Source organism: Gigantopelta aegis, unplaced genomic scaffold (genome assembly GCF_016097555.1).
Source record: "Gigantopelta aegis isolate Gae_Host unplaced genomic scaffold, Gae_host_genome ctg3801_pilon_pilon, whole genome shotgun sequence".
NCBI classification, from domain to species: domain Eukaryota; kingdom Metazoa; phylum Mollusca; class Gastropoda; order Neomphalida; family Peltospiridae; genus Gigantopelta; species Gigantopelta aegis.
Window position 1 is genome coordinate 272 of NW_024533519.1, and position 20168 is coordinate 20439.

The window sequence follows — 20168 nt, forward strand, 5'->3', positions numbered from 1 at the left end:
AGCAGCAGTCTAAGACAGCTGTTTGCAATGTGACATACAGTATGGTCAAAAGAAACTTGTGAGACAGCCTGTCTCACAACTTTCTTTTGAACCATTCAGCTTGATCATTCACTTAATTGAATTGTTATTTTAGTTTTGTGTTTAACTGTTTACACATTTGAAATTTTGAATGGTTAACTGATCTGATTGGTGTGAAATCTAGAAAATAAATAACTAAAAATTCACAAGTACTTTCATGCAATTTTAGTTTTTGTTATTAATTGTAAAATCAATGGCTGGTTAATTTTAGTTATAGTTTGTTATTGTTAACAATATGATTTGGCCATTACAAAAATAGTTTTAGTTTTAGTTATTGTTAAACAATTACAACACTAGTGAAAAGGCATTACCGACTTATCTTGGACTGACCAAAAGTTGTATACGAACAGCACAACTTCCCTTTAGGTTTACGATCCTCAGAGATGATTGGGGATTATTGGTTTTTTTGTGTGTAACAAAAAGCAGCATTAAACTCATAATAGCATATGTCAGAATCAAGATATTTCTGGTTATTATAGCAACGAAGGAGTCACAGTTTATCTATTTTCAAGCCAATTCACACCAGGAGGATTATCTTCTGAATGAAAAAATGAAGGCTTTAATCACAACCATCACTCGAGTTGTTTAACAAATTCATTGACTTTATCATTTGAACTATTATAACTGGTAGACTTTTTACAATTTGTAGCCATTGTAAAAAACACAGCAACTGTAAGTCAGCAATTTTTGAAATGTATTAATAGTGGTAATTATTAATACATTTAATTATCTGTACACATGTACGTTTTGTACAATTTTAGTGCTAAAATTTTCTTTGAACTGAACCAGATCACACACAAGAGTATGTAGTGTCAAAAAAAAAAAACAAAATTAATTTCTACTATAATAATGTTATATCAGTAATAGATCACATTCACAATAATATTAATACATACAATCTCTTATAAGAAAATAAACAGCACTATATTATAGTACTAAAGCTTGCATAGGAACTGCGGCAGGTTGAGTGGATGTCACTTGAGTTTATGATGTCCTTGAGTTAAGTTTCTTCACTAACTTCTCTGTGGTTGTCCTAGCATCTCTCAATCTTTTAGCTAACTTATCAGAACAACCATATATCTCAATACCTTCAAAACGATATGTACGTAGACATTTGGTCTCATCAATATATGTCACAGCTTGCATTAATGGACACAATATAACTTTAGTGTGATCTTTGAAAAAATACTCTAAAAAGGAATAAAAAGCAGACTGATGTAATAATTTTAAATCCTTGCCTAGCATCACAATGGAACACATACATGTCATCATCTAACTGTATATAGATCAGTAATATACTATGTATCATAAAACATTCATGCTAGTGCTTCAAACAGTTTTATAAAATGTTTGCTTCATGTCTGTAATAATGTATCAGTGAAGGAATATAAAAGTCTATTATAGCAGATATGTGAGTTGATGTTCCTATAGTCACTTAAAGGATACAGATATAGATTACAGTGCAGTACAGGAAGTGGGAAGACTAAATATACTATGTTGATAATTACAAATATGTAAGCTGAGTTGGTTTCAGATCCTAAACTTTTGCTTGACAACTGTAGGTCTTATAAATAAAACAACATACTTTAAGTATAGAAATCTGAACAACATTGCTTTAAGTTGTATTAATATAGGGACTACTCAATATTATCATTATGTAATTGATATTACTTGTAATGTTCCATTAGAAAGGTGAAAAGCAATAGCATTTTCTGTCCTACTCCATGCTCTTAGAAAGGGAAGACGAACACCATCATCAATCTCCCTCTCACCTGCTGCTCCACCAGCCTGTAATATAGGGGCAAGAATGACATGATATATATTTCCTTAATATAATTAGCTGTTCAAAGGATTGTCCTTATAGATGTTAAGTGTAATATAGTACAATGCAACATTATTACTTTGAGCAGATGTTCAGACATGTAAGTCCCTGAAATACTTCAACAAGGTAACTTTCTTGTACATAGACTCAGGATAGAACTTAAAGTAAGGAAATCCTCATTCATATCACGATGAATATACTGCATACTCCTGTAATAAATCAAGTAAAAAGTTGTGTTATTGAATGAAATTAAAACTATATTTAAATAACAAGAATTTGTTCAGACAAAATGCTAAGAGCTCAACATCATACTATTATACACCAATATATAAGGTACACATATACATACAGTTCTTGACTACTCTCCCATCAGCTCCAAGTAATAGTCTAGTACAGTCATTAAAAAGTACACCCACACTATCATCACATAGTTGATATCCCAGACCATATTTATCAGTATAGTCAAACACCCACTTACTAACCCAAAACACAGGCATACTAGCTGATCCTCATCTTCATCTAATAAACACAATATTATATCAACACTATAGTATATAATACAATATTATATCAACACTATAGTATATAACACAATATTATACTTACCATATTTAGCTGGACATAGTTTACTAGATGGGTATAGAGTCAAGCTTTGAAATTAACTGACACAATTGAGATAGAAGACTACCAAGATGCCAATCTTCTGAAGTTGCTGAAAAATGGACACAATAAAAAATATATTACATGTGAAAAAGCATTACTGACTTATCTTCATCTGGACAATCAATATTATATTGGTTATCCAGACAAAAATAAAACTTTTATAACATCTAAGACTTTCAACATTATAATGTGCAAGTTGATAATATTAAAATAACTTATAATGCCATCAATATATAAGGTTAATAATTCACACACAAAAAATAGGAATTCTCAATGTGTACCTTGTTCTCCTGTTGGTATAGAAGCAGTAGCCCCTCCCCCCAGGTTTAGCAAGCCCTAATGGAGTGATGGCTTGTGATGATCCAGGAGGATTATAATGTGATAATGGTTTACGACTAAGACCACTACCACCAACTTCATGAGACTTCTTGAAATGAGGAGCTGTTGTAAGACAACTAGATAAAAGAATAAGTACTAACAGAACTATATATCAAAATACATACACCTGTACAATCTATATGTGCAATTAGTAGGCCCTCCTATTAGGATACACCTTCTGATAATACACTGATAACTTATATACAAAGTATTAAAATACCAACATATTATTACTGGTATCAATTTACTACAATAACTCAATAATGGCTTAACAGGTTAGTTACTGACACAAGGTATATAATCTTATTTATTAATGATGACAGAAACTACCTCTTTAGCCCTACATTAACATACCAGTTAATTCTACCTAAAGGTAGATGAGTTGGAATATTTCCAGTAGTAAAGAATGGATCACTCAAATATTTCTGCTGCAGTTGGACGAGCTGCTGGATTAGGTCGTAATAGTTTTTGAGATAAGAGCTCGAGCTTCAGGACTAATATATTTGGTATATGGTATTCATTGCGTTTAATACGTTGATAAGTATCTTTAATGTCTTGGTCTCAAATGGAGGTTTACCAACTAACAATGTATACCTATATAAATATTATGGCATAAATGTTTATTCTAATTATGAAAAGAAATTATTTCTGGTTATAATTACAACAAATAGGCTATACACTAAAATATCTACAGTAATATAAAGTGAATGGGAGTTATGGAACGTGACCCTCTTATAACGAGATATGTAATTTAAAACATTCAAATTTCTTGGATTCTTTATAATTAGTTTACTAATTATGTCATCTAATCTAATTAAAGCACAGTTATTATAGAGACTAACCAATATTGTATACACCTGTAACAACTTACAAGATACAACCCAAAGACCAAAATATCCACTTCATAACTATGTCCTTTCTTGGTCAGTACTTCAGGAGCATCTAATTAGGAGTACCACATAATGTCCTTTAAGAAATGACATCAACAATTAATAATTAAAGGAACATTATTGTCATAATATTATAGAATATTGCAGTTGTACTGACATATTTATTTTTTACCTTTTCCTCTCTCCATCTATTTCTACACGAGTGGCCAGACAAAGTCTCCTAACTTAATCTCCATATTATCATTGAGAAATAAATTAACCTAATTTGAGATCACGAAATGAATGACACCTGTTTGTGTAACTGAAGTAAATCATCATATAATATATTGTTATACCTTGACTTCATGTAGATAAGAGACAGCTAATACTGTTTGTTGAAATAAATATTGTACCTCAGGTTCTGTTAATGCCTTCCTTCTTTTATGTAGTTCCATCAAGACTAAATGTATGAAATAAAGACTGTTAGATAGAATAGTTATAGCATGTTATACTATATGTTGTCATTACAGACTACTCAGTCAAAAGTTTCTACATAACAACATTGTGGTATATTACTATGACATTTAGAGGTAACCAAGGTACACATTTATTTACATAGTAACATATATTACTTTGCTAAAACCAGCAATGTTTTATCTAATAGAGTTATTCCTATTTGATGGCCATCCATTATTATGCAAGCAAATATTGGGAGTTAATATAACATAATATGTATAGAAATTTCAATTCTAACTGTCCAATAACATTAATGATGGAATTTGATACTTAGAAATGTAGTTTTATTATTGATTATCAATAGACTTCTCTACAAAGACACACGTTAGAGTGTTATTTGCTTAGACTAGATCTCCCTCAATATATTAATAGATAGTCTATTAGTAAGGTTGTATCTTAGATACTCCAATAATCAGTAACTGATATCAATATCTATATTATTACTCAATATTCATATGTTTAATAATTATATACCACACCCCAAATGTTGTGTGGACTAACTAAACCAAATGTTTTTTGTTTCTTTGTGAGGTGTTTGGAAGAAATATTTGTCAAAGACAAATATGTCTTGCAAACTAAGCATAAATTCGTACAACTGCAGTTATAGCTATAGGTGTATAGTATAGAAACTGTAATGTTGCTATATCAGGTTTTGATCACAAATACTTACCGTACGCATTGGCATGGGACAACCTACTAATTAGACTTATTTCAGGGTTTTATTAGAAAAGAAATGGAAGGGGGGGGGGGGGCAAAATAATACTTATGAGAAAATTGTAGGGGGGCAAAAGGGACTGGGTATGACAGCGTGCCCTCTAGGGGAGTCTGGAGGCACGTGTCCCGAAAATTTTTGAAATTTAGACCCTCTGAGATCGCTTTCTGGCACATTTTCAGACCATTTGTGGTTTTTAAATGACATGGAAACAGAAAGAAAGAGTAGAAGAATAGCGGTTTAGGTTAAAAAATGAACATTCTTCTTGTGTTAGCCTAAGGTTATCTTATGCTGTATATTCCTTTGTTGAGTTTCAGTTCCTGTATCATTACATCCAATTACTCCTTGAAAAAAAAGGCTAACCTAATGTCAGGGGGGGGGGCAAGACTCTGGCAAGGGGGCAAATGCCCCCTCCTGCCCCCCCCCTAAATGAAACCCTGTATTTGTACATATTTCAATAGACTATAGTCTTACCTGTCTTTTACAGAGCTCTAAAAATAATGTAGACATTGTCCTTATCCTCAAAGTAACCATGAAATCCAACGACATGTTTATGAGATAGACTACGATGAATATCTATCTCTGTGCCAATCTCCTAGAGAAACAAGACAATTAACTTCAGTGTAATCAAATCTTAGATAGCCTATATAGACCACATTACAGTACTACATCATGTAATGTAGATAGCCTATATAGACTACATTACATTACTACATATGTAATGTAGATAGCTACCTATATAGACTACATTACATTACTACATCATCTAATGTAGATAGCCTATATAGACTACATTACATTACTACATCATCTAATGTATTATATCCATAAATATATGATTAACTTTTCTTGGTAACTGGTACTTTGGGATAATGATATTTTTAGTTAAATACCTTATCTTTTTGATGAGGTTTGATAAGGAGTTCTTTAGCCACTATCTTACCAGCATATATTTATATATTCTCTTGTCAATCAGTTCATAACATTTGCAAAGCCACCTACATGAAGATAACAATAAATGTACACATTTTAAACAAGGAGGAGTGCACTGGGTGGTATACACAATATTATAAAAATGACCATTACAATATACAAAACTGTCTCCATACTGTAGCACTAGTTATAATAGATGTTCTAGCTATAAAAAAGCTGCAAAGGTATACAAACATATGGTGTACTTAAGATTACAATTAATAACAACAATAATCATTATATTGAAAATGCTATCCTTTTTACTAAAGAGAATCATTCATCTTTAAGAAACTAATCAACTATGCAATGTCAGACACTTGAGCCCAAATGATTTAACACCATATACCAAATAAGGTAAGTAAATGACAAATTAAAAGTTTTAAGTTTTTTTTTTTACTAAAATGAACAATTAGAGAGAAGAACTATAGAAAATTTGTAAAAAAATTGAAAATTAGAGAGAGACGAAATTTTTTATAATTACGGTATTTAGTTTTAAATTATTTGTAAAATGTATCAAGGAATTTGCTGAAATAGGCACTTAATAAGACATATCCCAGTATCGTGTTAAGTTTATTTTATAGAAATATGTAAATTCATGCAACAAACTATCTTGTACATCTACAAAATCACCTTTCCAAGAAATTTTCCTTTAACATAGTGTGTTCTTTGTGTCTGGGTTTGTGATAATATCCTCAGAGATAAGGGGTTTACTGAATACATGACCAGGTCTAGTTTTCTCAGACACACACACGCATTTAGTCTGTAAGGAACATAAAAATAACGAGGGTAAAAAGAACCGTCTATGATTATAACAAAAAATCACTAAGTTCAAATTGGGAAAGTAAAGCCAGCTTTATAATAAACTTACCGCGAATTTGAAAAAAGTAGGTGTGGTTTAGTTTAGTCATACGCATGCGCATGAAAGAGGTGGACCTAGTGTCTAGTTATTCTCTAGAAGTGCTTACCAAATGATTTCTGATCGTTCAGAGCAAGTAGAGAGGAGGGCAACCTGTACCTAGAAATTCCAAATGTAGGGCTATACACACCTTTCAAGGTAACTATTGTTTACTTAGCAATAAATTAAGAATGATTTTACTTTGTTTTTTTTGAATTTGTCTTATTTTTTTACATAATTTGTATAATAAATCAATAAATTTACAATTCAAGATGTTATTAATTTATAGGAGGAAAGCCCCAAGACTTAAGTTTTCTCAGTAGGTGAAGAACTCATCATAATAGAACCTACATCTGTTATTTTGGATATTGCTCGCAAATTGCACGGGGTGAAGAAGGAACACTCCCTATTTTACATTTGTTGAGGTCAGTTTATTAGACTCTAATACTGATAGGTACATACTAATACATTTCCAGTACATTCAATTGAGAATAATGAAACATTGTGATTGGAAAGTCCCCCAGTAGAAAAGTCGTACTTTAATGTGAAAATGAGCTTCCAAGGGTTAGAGTTTAGTGTCTAAAGTATATTATTAAGTTCACTTTGAAAGTATGACATTTCCAGTTAGAACTGTAGAGACAGCAATAATAAATCCCTTAAAATTTTGTTATGTAATGATCTGTTGTGTACAAGCCTACTAAAGGACATAATGTCAGAGAGACTAACTATTTTCACTGAATTAAACCAATCTCTATTCATGATATCTAGCATCTGTTGGTCCGTTGGCATATCTATGACATTTGCTTTCCTTTAACATCCTTTGGAGCAAATAAAATAATACAAATATACTAAAAAGGTGTCTTTTGTCATAGAGGATGTACATATGCATATGTATAGTTAGTATTGCTGATCAATAAATCATTAGGGAATATCACATTGTGTCAATCCTCTTAAAATTCTGATTTCAATTTCCATGCAAATACATTGTTATGACAACATTTATATCTTAGTACATTTTATATTGTTAGTACAATTGTTTATACAAACTTATTTCATTAGTTATGTTGTATATACTTGCACTCCTACTATATATAATTTACAAGTACAAAGCAAGGAAATACCACATGTAGTAACTCCTAATTTGTGTGGGCTGTTTTTGTAATTTTAAATAATTTTATCTGGTCACAAAAATAATTTGTAAAATGGACATTTTTTTGGGGTGTGGCAATTAGTAACAGATGGTGTCTCAAACCTTTTTTGGTTGCTCTTTAACTTTGTAATTACTTGAAATATAGAAAACTTTATTTATGTCAAATAGACACAACCTTATTGTGTATGTACTACTTACCAAACGATAATAACATTAAAGTGCATGTTTAGTTTTAAATTAGCAAAATTTGTCAATTCTAGGTGTGTTTATTCTATGACAATAATCTGTTATATATATTAGCTTACTACGTTGCACATCTCTGTCCCAAAGATATCTTTATTATAATATCTATCTTGGATAGCATTATAAAATGTTCCATGTAGTGAGTGTTATGTAACAATTTATATAATAATGGCTCCCATATCATAACAGCTAAGTCCAGTGTCAATACAATTATATATTGTGCACATTTAAATTATAGATTTACACTTTTAAATACAGGCATGATTTAACTTGTATAGACTGATATAGTAATTTAGTTGTAGTTATACCAGACTATCTGTCTAAACCACAGGAGAATGCTTACTATAAACTATAAAGTTTATTGATATGTTTACTTAGGTCATATTTTTAACATACTAATTTATATGTGGGGGCTTATTGACAATACATACATTTATATATTAGTAATACAACTAATTGTAAAATGTATTGATTGCTGATATTTACACTCACTATACTGCTGGTTGTGTAATTTATCTCTTATAATTACAAATTAAATAGGAAAATGACAATGGTTATGACAAAGGTCAATGTTGACACGAATACTTTTAATACTTTTAATTCCTCATAATTATGTATATTCTGACAAGTCGAGAAATATAAATTATAATAATCTTATTTATAAATTACCATTATAGTTCTATTAGTGTTTCATGTATCTCTCTACATTATAGTTGGACAGACAGCAAATGTCTGGGTGTACCTCCTTACCTCCTAAACCAAAGTACCACTTTACCTCAAAGTCCACCAAGTGGATCACCTCTAATGTATCACGTAGTGCCTCAAATGATACTAAGGTCAGTATAAACATGTACATGTAGATAGCTGACTAAGCATTATTATGCCTGACACACTTCCTGCCAGGTGGTCCTAAGATTATATTGAACTATGCTTATTTTTCACTGCTTTTAATGTATTGTTGTATGTGTCTCAAAATCAATAAATGATATTTAACTGTAAAGTAATGACTACCAATGCACATAGCAAATAATGAGTATCATTAATTCTTGCTACAAGTGCTTCAGACAAGGTATGACTAATCAAAGACAGCAAGCTTGAGAAATGTTTCTTGTAAGAACTCTTGATTATTTTTGGAGCTAATATATATCCCAACCTCAAAATTTCAATAAAGCCAGTTTGCTTAACATCAGCATCACCAAAACTATCTTAGGACAGTATATTGAATTTATATATTGTTTGCTGAGTGGACATGTATACCCTTTTTTTTTTGAAGGAGAAAGGTATCTCGTTGCATTTAGTTATAAACTTTTGTTTCTGGCGTCTACAGGTTGAGGACAGATTATAGAAATATGTCATGGTAATTAATGATGTCCATACTATAAAATTGAGGGAATTTGTGTTATTCAGCATAGTGTATGTACCACGCAGTCATATGATTGTTTCAGACATTCCTAAACATGACCTAAAACAATACATACATATTTAATTTTTAAATATCATACATATTCAGACTAGCATGCTGTGAGCGTCTTCTGACTGTCCTGTTATGGTACTAAGTGTATAAATGTAACAGATTATGTTTGTTTTCATTATTTTAATATGTAACTTTTAAGAGCAAATAGAGATGAAATTAAATCTCATCCTTTAACTGCTAATCCATATTACGATTAATGTATTTCATTAAACTCTAAGTGGTATGACTATGGGTATGACTGACATAATGCTGAAAGCTTCTTGCTAGCTTGCTCTTTCTTATTTCTAACATTCTATAGCTATTAGTCTTCCAATGACACTACTGTTAATTATGCAATCTTTGAGGACAATATCTCCAAAACTGTTATGGTGTGATTTTTTCAAATTGTAGTTTTGTTTCTATATATATCAAAAGACTCTTTCAAAGTATTTGTTAAGGATAGTAATTAACTGCCACATTTTAAAAAGCATAGGTGTAGATACCATATTATTGCCACCTTAGTTCAATGTTTAATAGATATCTTTATGCTGTCTTCATTTACTTACATTATAAATAGAATTATATTGTGTGTATAATTAGTAAGTCTTAATTGGTCATATTAAATACCGCAATCTTCAAAGACATGACAAAGTGTTTTAGATGTTAAAACACAGATATCGTAAGTGAAAAAAATGAGAGATATTAATTTTTAAATGATACTTGAATGGTGATCAATTATAGACTTACATGTTATTGTAATAGATTATCTGTGTATTATTATGTCTATTGTTTAGGATTCAAATAACGATTACACTTACATTACAAGATGGACTTACCCCCTCCCCCACCACCACCTCCTATTAAACCTAAATCAAAGTCATTACCACGTCCAAAACTATAAACTCCAAAACCTCAACTGAAACAAGTAGATAGTATTGACAGCAGACCTCCAATGCCACTACCTCCTCCCTATATTAAACAACGTGGTGGAAACAGTTACAAATACTAAATTAAATCTAGTGAGTGTTTCCATCTCCTCCTCCTTCACCAATTATTAGTGGGCAGTTATCCGACTATTCAAAGTTTCTTTAGTGAATCAGGATGGTTTCAACCAACAGTGGACATGGTACTATCAAAGAAGCTAAGTATTATTCGCTACATGTATTTCGACGTATGCATTGTGCTGTCTATTACTTTCAGCACAAATATGATCCCTCAAAAAACACTATGGTGGCAAAAAGTCTTTGAATTATATGACGATTTGACACGCTTGTTTAGTCGTCTTTATGAGAAACCTGTAGAGCAACTTAATTCTTTAGAAAAAAGAACTTCGATTTAATTCTTCAAAATCAGAACAATGGAACGTGCGTGCTTGGACACATTCCATAGAGGACCTAGACTATGAGTTTAGTAAGTGATTGTCCAAAGAAAATCTCTTCAGCCTAGTGGTCTAAATGAAGAGTTAAAGTTTATATCTGGAAAGATTTTACTAAATTTTGTGAGTGGTACACAGAACAGAGACATAAAGCTTGTTTAATGCTGTATGTGTGTGTGTATACGTGTGTTATTTTATTAGGTGTGTCTCCTTCTATATTTTTTCAAGCATTTTTTCTTTATTTTGATATCAAATATAACTCTTTTCTGAATTCTATGTTGTGTTTCTGTTTGCATATCCAAAAGATATTTACTTCTGTATTGTAGTATTTGAAGTTCAACATATTTATTAAAACCCTCCCTCCTGTGGAAAAACGGTAACAGTTTAGTAATACAGTACCTTAAAAACTTGCATATAATTGTTATAGCAAGCAGTGCTCACTGAATTGCACCTTTCAAGGTATTTAAATGAGTGATACATTGTGGGTAAGATCAAAGGTGCCGATTTGTTAGTGCAGTTAATTTTTGTGGTCTCCTCAAGAGGAAATTGGGCGCCACAGCATGACGCTTTAATGAATCGGCCAATCACGAGCTAGCATTCACCGGCTAGCTATGAATATCATTATTGTTCCTTTCATATCATCATAACAATCTTTGTGTGAAGGGAGCCGTGTCTTTGAAGTGCCGACTAGCTGATATCTCTTTCCGACACACTTGTCTAACTCTTTGGAGACAACTAGGGACAATCTCAAATATTCAAAACTTAAATAAACTAATATTCGAGTAACCGTATCTTCTGAAATTTGTACGTTATCTCTTTTAGAGTCAATCGACTACGGACGTACCCGATTAACAATCTTTGTAGACCGTAAGGATCAAAGACTGCGGTTTGATTGAGTTACTTAGAGTCAATACAAGCCCGACTGTCAACACATTTCAGCCTGCAACTGATCGGACTATGGCAGCAACTAATGCACAGCCACCCCCCCCAGGTCAGCCCCCAGGCTCAAGTGCAGGTGATCCAGAGTTAGCTACTAATGATGAAGTGAAGGAATACTGTCATGAAGGTGAAGGTGAAAAAATACGGAACATCTTAACTCAATGGACTTACATGACATTAAAAATGAATTGGAAAAAAGACGCTGAGGAAGCGAGGTTAGAATGATTATATTGTTAAATTTCTCACTATTTTACTTTATATCCTGTAAAATGATATTAGTGGTAAACATATAATGTAAGAAATTGTGCTGGTATTTTGATAAACTGCATTAAACTGTTGTTAATAGTATTTAAAGTAATCATTTTTTTTTAATACATTAAATTAGGATCACATGTTTTATAACTTGAGTTATAACTAGAATTTTCCTTTCTATTAGTAATATAACACATTTATCTAATATTAGCAACAAGAATACAACTAAAATCTGTTACTTCCCTAATTTATACTATAATTGTTCTTAAAAATTTCAATCCATATTTTATGATTATAGTACTATAGTGTAATATTTTACACGTTTAAGTTTGTCTATTGCTATTTTGTTAAATATTCTTATTTATCATCTTGGAATGTTTGTTGTTTGAGTTATTGCTTTTTATTGGACAAGTTGCAGCTTCAAAAAGATAGCCTGAGAGGGAAAAAATTAAAAAGATAACGGAATATCAGATTTTGTGTTGTAAATATTTCCAGTAACAATTGCTATGAAATTAAATTATAACAAAAGTTTTGGACAGTACATTTAATAAAAGAAATGACATTGTATTTGATTATTGTTTTTATAAAAGATATTCTGTTTTAAGGAATAAAATCTAAATCGCAATCTCAAAAGAAGTTCTAAGCTAGTATGCATTACTCCTTTTTAAGTCTGTTAGAATAAATGTAGCTTGTAATTGAAATAAACATTTGTTTAATAAGTAACACAAGTACTCCATACAATATACGCATGTACAGATTAATACACTATACACAGACAGACTATATAATGACTGATACTATATTTTGGTGTTGTAAGCTGATAGTTTCCTAGTTACTATCAATTAAGAAAGGAAAGTAATACTAATAATAACTATTATCAGATACATATGGAGCTTTGCTTATCAAAGACATGCTACGATTTCTCAGTTTATATTTTGCAATGTTGTATTTGTAAGCCCAATGTTTTTACTAGTACTAGGTTAAAGGTTATATAATTTTATGGTATAATCAGTTTGATGTCTTCTGGAGAAGCACACATACACACAAGCACATACTGTTAATGTTATAATTTCGTTTTGTGTGTTTGTATACATTTCCTGCATCTATAAAAACATATTCAATAATACTATAAATTACTTTACTGACATTATTATTTTATTGTCTATTAATAGACTCTAAGATACCTCCAACAACAAGTACTGATTCAGTTACATTTAATACATCTCCTAATACATCAGGTATATATTATTATTAGATACTGTTCTTAACATGTGTTGTACATTACTCTAGTTACCAGTCATGTCCTACCCTTTAGACCAACAGTTGTACAACCTATGGTAAGTGAATATCATATTGTATCTAATGATCTCACTGTGTTACACATTGTTGTGCAATTAGAATTGATTATTATTATGGTGAGATTTGGTTTAATTGACTATTATTTACTGGCTATATCTTGATTGAGAGCTTAAGCCAGTATTTTTAGTGGTGTTATTACTTTACAAATTAAAGGTTTTGTTAGCCCCTGTTTTTTTATCAGTGTAGTAAGTAGTCTTCAAAGAAGAAACTAGTTTAGACATCTACTATGTAGTACTTGTTGGATAGTAATTTGTGTTGAAAATTCTAGTGTTAGCAATTACAAAATAAATCTATTAGACCATATGGTATAGTTCTTATTACTGTATAGTTTATTACTTAAAATAGTAATAAATAAATGTTCTGCCTAACACAATTACTTTGTGTACAAGATACAATAGCTAATAGTATATATAATATGGATAGCATTTATATGGTAAGAAGAGTTCTGCTAGTTTAGTCCAGGACATTCAGTTTAATATACAAGTTGAAGACTATAATGACCACTTCTTATCTACAATATATGTCAGTGTAAAGTGCTTCATTTGTTGATTCTCTTTATCTGTCTGTAGTGCTGTGATATGCCATACAGAGTTCTATATACAATATTGTGGTACATAATACTAGCATCCTGTCTGTTACACTATGCTATACAATTAGAGATTATCCTTTATTGCAGTAATTGATCTTACATTAATCTACTACATTATCCCTTACTTCATCTGTCATATCAATTAAATTATTATTATAACTTTATTTGTCATTATTTAACAGTGTAGTATATCACTTACACTTTAATTGAGTAGGTATATTTTAGATCTAATATACTGATATAATTACATAGCTTATAGGGAATATAATGTTTTATATAATTTATTATAAATAAACACAAACAAGTGGAAACATTGAGGCTCATGGAGAGAGAGGGTGGAGAGAGAGAGAGAGAGAGAGAGGTGAGGTATAATTAGCACCCTTATAAAAAACAGGAATCTCTGATGCACTATTTGCAAACATCATCATGCTCGAAGTGTCACTTTTATGCTAGCTTTAATTTGCTGCTCATAGCAATGTGTTAACAGTGTCTTCGTGATCTTATATCTATAACACCTATAGTCCTCATTGATTTTGTATATATGCGACATAAGTATATATCCTAGTGGGACATACCTTGTTAAGGTGTAGATATATCTATGTAGTTTGTAAACAGAGAATAATAATGTAATTTTGTATGTAGCAGCAATATAGAGGATAAAGTTTAACAACTAAGGCTAACAATTACATTATTATGTAGTCATTAATTCTCTTAGGTATTCTAATGGTTTAATGTTGTACTATACCTGTAATGTGATACCTGACCTATGATTATTGTTATGTCATAGATAATGTAAAATCTTTAGGTTCATTTCCTTTATATATAGTGTTACATTTAATAGAGGAAGTGATATCATAATGATATATTACTAAGATATCATTACACTACTGTCATTGACATTATTTTTCTTACAGGTCTATACTGCTAATGGTTTTATGGTGCCACCATTTGCAGCTGTACTCCACTCTATCCAGTAAACTGCTGGTATTAGACCTGTCAAGATGGAGATACCAGGATCTACCACAGACTGGTATGTGTGTATGATACTCCTATAGCCAGGTGTCCTTTACTCTAAAATGGTTTCAGTATAATACAGTTATATGTATGTGTCTGTTTGTGGTTCCAATGACCATATGTCTGTCTGTAGTATAAAGATACTTATTAGACAGTGTGGGTGGTGTATCATGATCTCATACATATATCAGCATGATATCATGACTATAGTATATTATAGTTATACTCTATCTATAGCACACTCCCTGTTTACTTTTTATATTGTATATAGATGATCGTATTATATGTTGGTATAGCACTGTATGGTTCCCATCTGTCTTTTAAACCGTTAATATTTTAGGAGCATCTCATAGTGAGACTTAACAGTGTATTAGTAGTGCGTCATCAGACACTGATATTATATGTGTACTTGTATATACAGTAATATTGGTATCACACTACTACTATGATTAACTGTTAATTGGGTCTCTTTCTTCCTGCTTAAGATGATGTACTGTAATTATTGTGTTATTGCTTTGTCTAAAGTATATTCCTGGCAGAATATAATTCCAATGCATCCTTTAAGAGCAGTAGCTAAGATACAGCTATGTAACTATGACTTGTTGTCTTAGTAATAACCCACCAATTTAGTGTGAGCGACATTACAATGAATTTGATGTTACAATAGATTGTTATGTCTGTTATTTCAATACAACATGTACAATTACAAATTTTGTCATGTACAATAAAAGTTGAAATATATAAGAATTTCTCCCGTGAAATATCCGTACATCACAATGTGTGGTCTCACATCTGTTACTCACAATGACACATTTGTATAGATGTGTCTGCCATTGAAATTTAATATGTACAATACATTAACTAGTAAAAATATATATGTCATCCCGTGGAGGTAGTATGTTGAAGCTAACTTTGACCTTTGGGTTTACTACTATAACTTTGCCTTTTTTGGGCATCACTTCGCTAGTGGTTTAAAATAGTCGCAACTCTAAGTTTGGTAAAAGCATGAAAATTAATTATTTGTGTGGGAGTTGCCATAGTTTTATGGGCTCTGAAGATACTAATTGTACTCTAACAAAGATGGTGTATTACTCAAATTACTCCTAATGTAAAAGATGGTTGTACCTACCAATACACAAGTATAGATATATAATTTATATATTAAAACATAAACTATTAAAAAATGTCGAGATCAACTGAAAAGATATATTAAGTATTATCCATATTATTATTACAAACTATTTAATTCATATCATTTAATACACATATCTTTCTATAGGGGCTAAAAAAAAAAGCTGCTACTCAAGGATCAGCATTCCTTATTGGTTACTCCACTAGTTTTTTACCTGTGGATCAAGGTTTAAGACCTACTACATATCCCTTTTTAATGCCAGGACAATATGTAGCTCAAATGTCTTATCCTCAACAGGTATAACTATACTATAGTTTACAGAATACATTCTTTTACCTACATCAGTAGTTAAATACACTACTGTTAATTCAATAGAGGTGTACAGAACATTAGCCATAAACAAACTAAAAAGTACATTAAGTGTATATAGTGTGTATTGAACTAATTAAATACAATTTCAAACAAGTATTGCACACCATATCATATCCCTTCTTAATGCAGGACAATATGTAGCTCAAATGTCTTATCCTCAACAGGTATAGGTTGTTATATAACAAACTAAATGTTATATCCATTATTTTTGTACTTGCTTACTTTAAAGTTTTGATATAATCAATAATGTCCCTTTAGGCAAACAGCCTGTAGTGTTATTCTACGTAAACATAGTATCATTGATAATGTTGTCTCATGCCAAAAAATCTTGGCTGTAATGACAATTACAACTCATTGATAACAATCTAACAAACTTAGTCTTAAGTATGATAACTATTTCTATTACTACATTGTTATACAATATTCTATAGTTATCTTCATTTGGTACACCAGTAGCACCTAATGCTACAGTACAAACCTAATTCAGGTAAACAACACTACATTATATAATTATTATACATACATGTATTATAATACATGAATATCCACCATATTGCCTTCATCAATATATTAATATTTAACCCATTGTTCAGAGTATTTACATGTCCTCATGTAATATTAATATTAATTTTATAGGTATAATAGCTCCACAACAGAAGGATAAGAAACCTCATATAAAAAACCATTAAATGCCTTCATGCTCTTTATGAAAGAGAAAAGAGCTGAAGTGATTAAAGAATGTACTTTAAAAGAGTCAGCAGCTATTAATCAAATATTAGGGAAAAGGTAATTATACTATAATACATTTATTACTTTAAATAAAATGTATAAAGATGTTGAAAGTGTCTTAGAGTAAATATAAACATGTCCATATATTGAAGCTATTTTTAACTACTGTAATCATGATCATTAAATTGTAGCCAACTGTACAAGCTATTATTCTCATAAAGTGCTATCATACCTAGATACACTATGTACTAATATAACACAAACTAATGATCAAAGACATACAATAGTTCATGTAAATAACAAAACCTCAACAAGATAATCATACCACTTATTAAGTTTGTAACATACTCTGTAAACACACATACTTGTGTTCATTATAGTTATAAACTCTAAGAAGGTTGAATAATATAATCTTTATCATTTTGTAAATTATGCATACTCTCATATTAAAGCCACACCTCTTAATATATGATTATCTCTTTAGTGGCATCAATTAGATAAATCTGAACAAGCTAAATATTATGAGATGGCTCGCGAAGAAAGAGCTAAACACATGCAGATGTATCCAGGTTGGTCAGCTCGTGATAATTATGCTATTCATAAAAAGAGAAGAAAGAAGAGACCAAAACAAACAACAAGACTCTGATGATGGTAAATAGTAAGATAATTAATAATAACACTAATAAACACAACAAGAAGCAATAATTTACATAATACTACTATATTATTATTATGACATAACTTGTTCAATGAAATATACAATGCTATAGTGCCTGATAACAAAATAATGTCAAATAAAGTTTAAATTGACATTGTGATATTTTCATTGCTACAATTAACGTGTGACTGCCAAAATAATATTTATAAATAAATTAATAAATAATTAGTTCTTAGATTATTTAAATAATATGACATGTCCAGAGTATTTTTGATATGTACCTAATAAAGATAACACAAGCTAAACCACATCTGACTATGTAATGACATATCCCACATTAAAATAGTTTGATGAACTATCTCCTCCTCATTTATAAACTGATTGATTGAAGACTACCAAAGAGTGATGACAGATTAGTAGGGTTAACATGATAACCTATTAACCTGTTGGTATTTTAAGTTCTTAGATGTTGTCAGCTTGTTTGTTGTGCTACATTAGATTTTATTTATTTTTTAAGATATTGTATTTTTTTATTATCCATGTACACTTTATATATTGTTATTATTATTATGTTACTTTATTGTAGCTACTGTTGAAGAAGGGAATTTAAATGAAGCTGTGGCATCAAAAAGACCTAAATTGGAAGATGACAATCTTGGTAATTAATTTAATTAATGATAATCTTGGTATTTAATTTATCAATGCTTCTTAGCTTTATCTCACTATAAAAATGACATATAATTAAATGAGTTTCTTATGTAAGAGTGTGACCACATTTAACAAACACCTGTATACAAACTTACACTTGTAATGAGTTCACATGCACAATAAATCTTCTATTGACTATTAGTTGTTAATTCTAGTTGTCTTACACAAGTATGTCACTAAGACATAACAGAATCCTAATGTATTATTTCCTTACATAGATAATCCTCGTAAGTGTCGGGCAAGATATGGAATGGAACAACAACACATGTGGTGTGGACCTTGTAGGTATGTGTCTGTTTAATGATATATTGAAGTGTGTAAATGTCATTTTAAGATTGTTTTTGTAAACACATAGAAACGTTGTCTAATTAAATAGCAATTAGAAACATCTATTGTTATTGCACTTGTTAAATCATCCTCATTGTGTTATAGTAATTGATGTATTTGTTGTCAATTGTTGTCTGCTTTGATGTCCCCCAACAAAGATATACATGTTATTATGTAGAGATATAACACATTTGATAGAGCAATCTTAGAACACTTAGTATACAAATCATGTCTGATAGGAATTAGAAATGAGATTTTAAGTCTAATATTAATTACATCTACTAAATTTAGTATTAATAAAACATTTTGATTTAAAGTGCTTTAATTTTAGTAATTTTTAAAAAGTTGTGTCCTTAATTTTATTTGTGAACTTTAAAAAATTGCACTTGCAAATTATCATTACTTCCTAAATTTGTTAAAACGAGTACAGACAATTAATAGTTGGTTTAATTGAATGTCTGTTAGAATACTCTTTTATCAATCAGACTCACTTTATTAAATTATTTATGTATTGTATTATTATCCACAACTTTATTTTCTATTATTACTTTATTTTCAGGAGAAAGAAGAAATGTATAAGAGCTGATGGATGATGATGATAAATCACAAACCAAAGACTCTATTGATGAAATTGAAGATAATAAAACTGATATTGTATCATTAACCACATCTATTAATGGATCCAGTCAATAAATCATGTCCCATCATTCTTATTCAGAATTCTCTCTCAGTCCCTTCAATTATTTGTAATAATGTACATATATATATATGCTCTTTCATTTTCTTAACCTTCTCTTGTAAATCAGAAAAATTCATGATGAGTTTCATAGTTAGTTATGACACAATGGTAACAAATAGCCACTGGCTTGCTAATAATCGTGAATTACGTTAGCTCTAATCATTATTAGATAATTAAAATTTTACATTCTACCATAAATTTTCTATTGAGTCTTTCACAGTCTT

General features: G+C 30.4%; 1 pseudogene; it reads right to left on the reverse strand.

Moving 5' to 3' along the window:
* Positions 1-1096: 1096 nt before the first annotated feature.
* On the reverse strand, positions 1097-9154 carry LOC121392428 (annotated as a pseudogene).
* Between the last annotated feature and the right edge of the window lie 11014 nt (positions 9155-20168).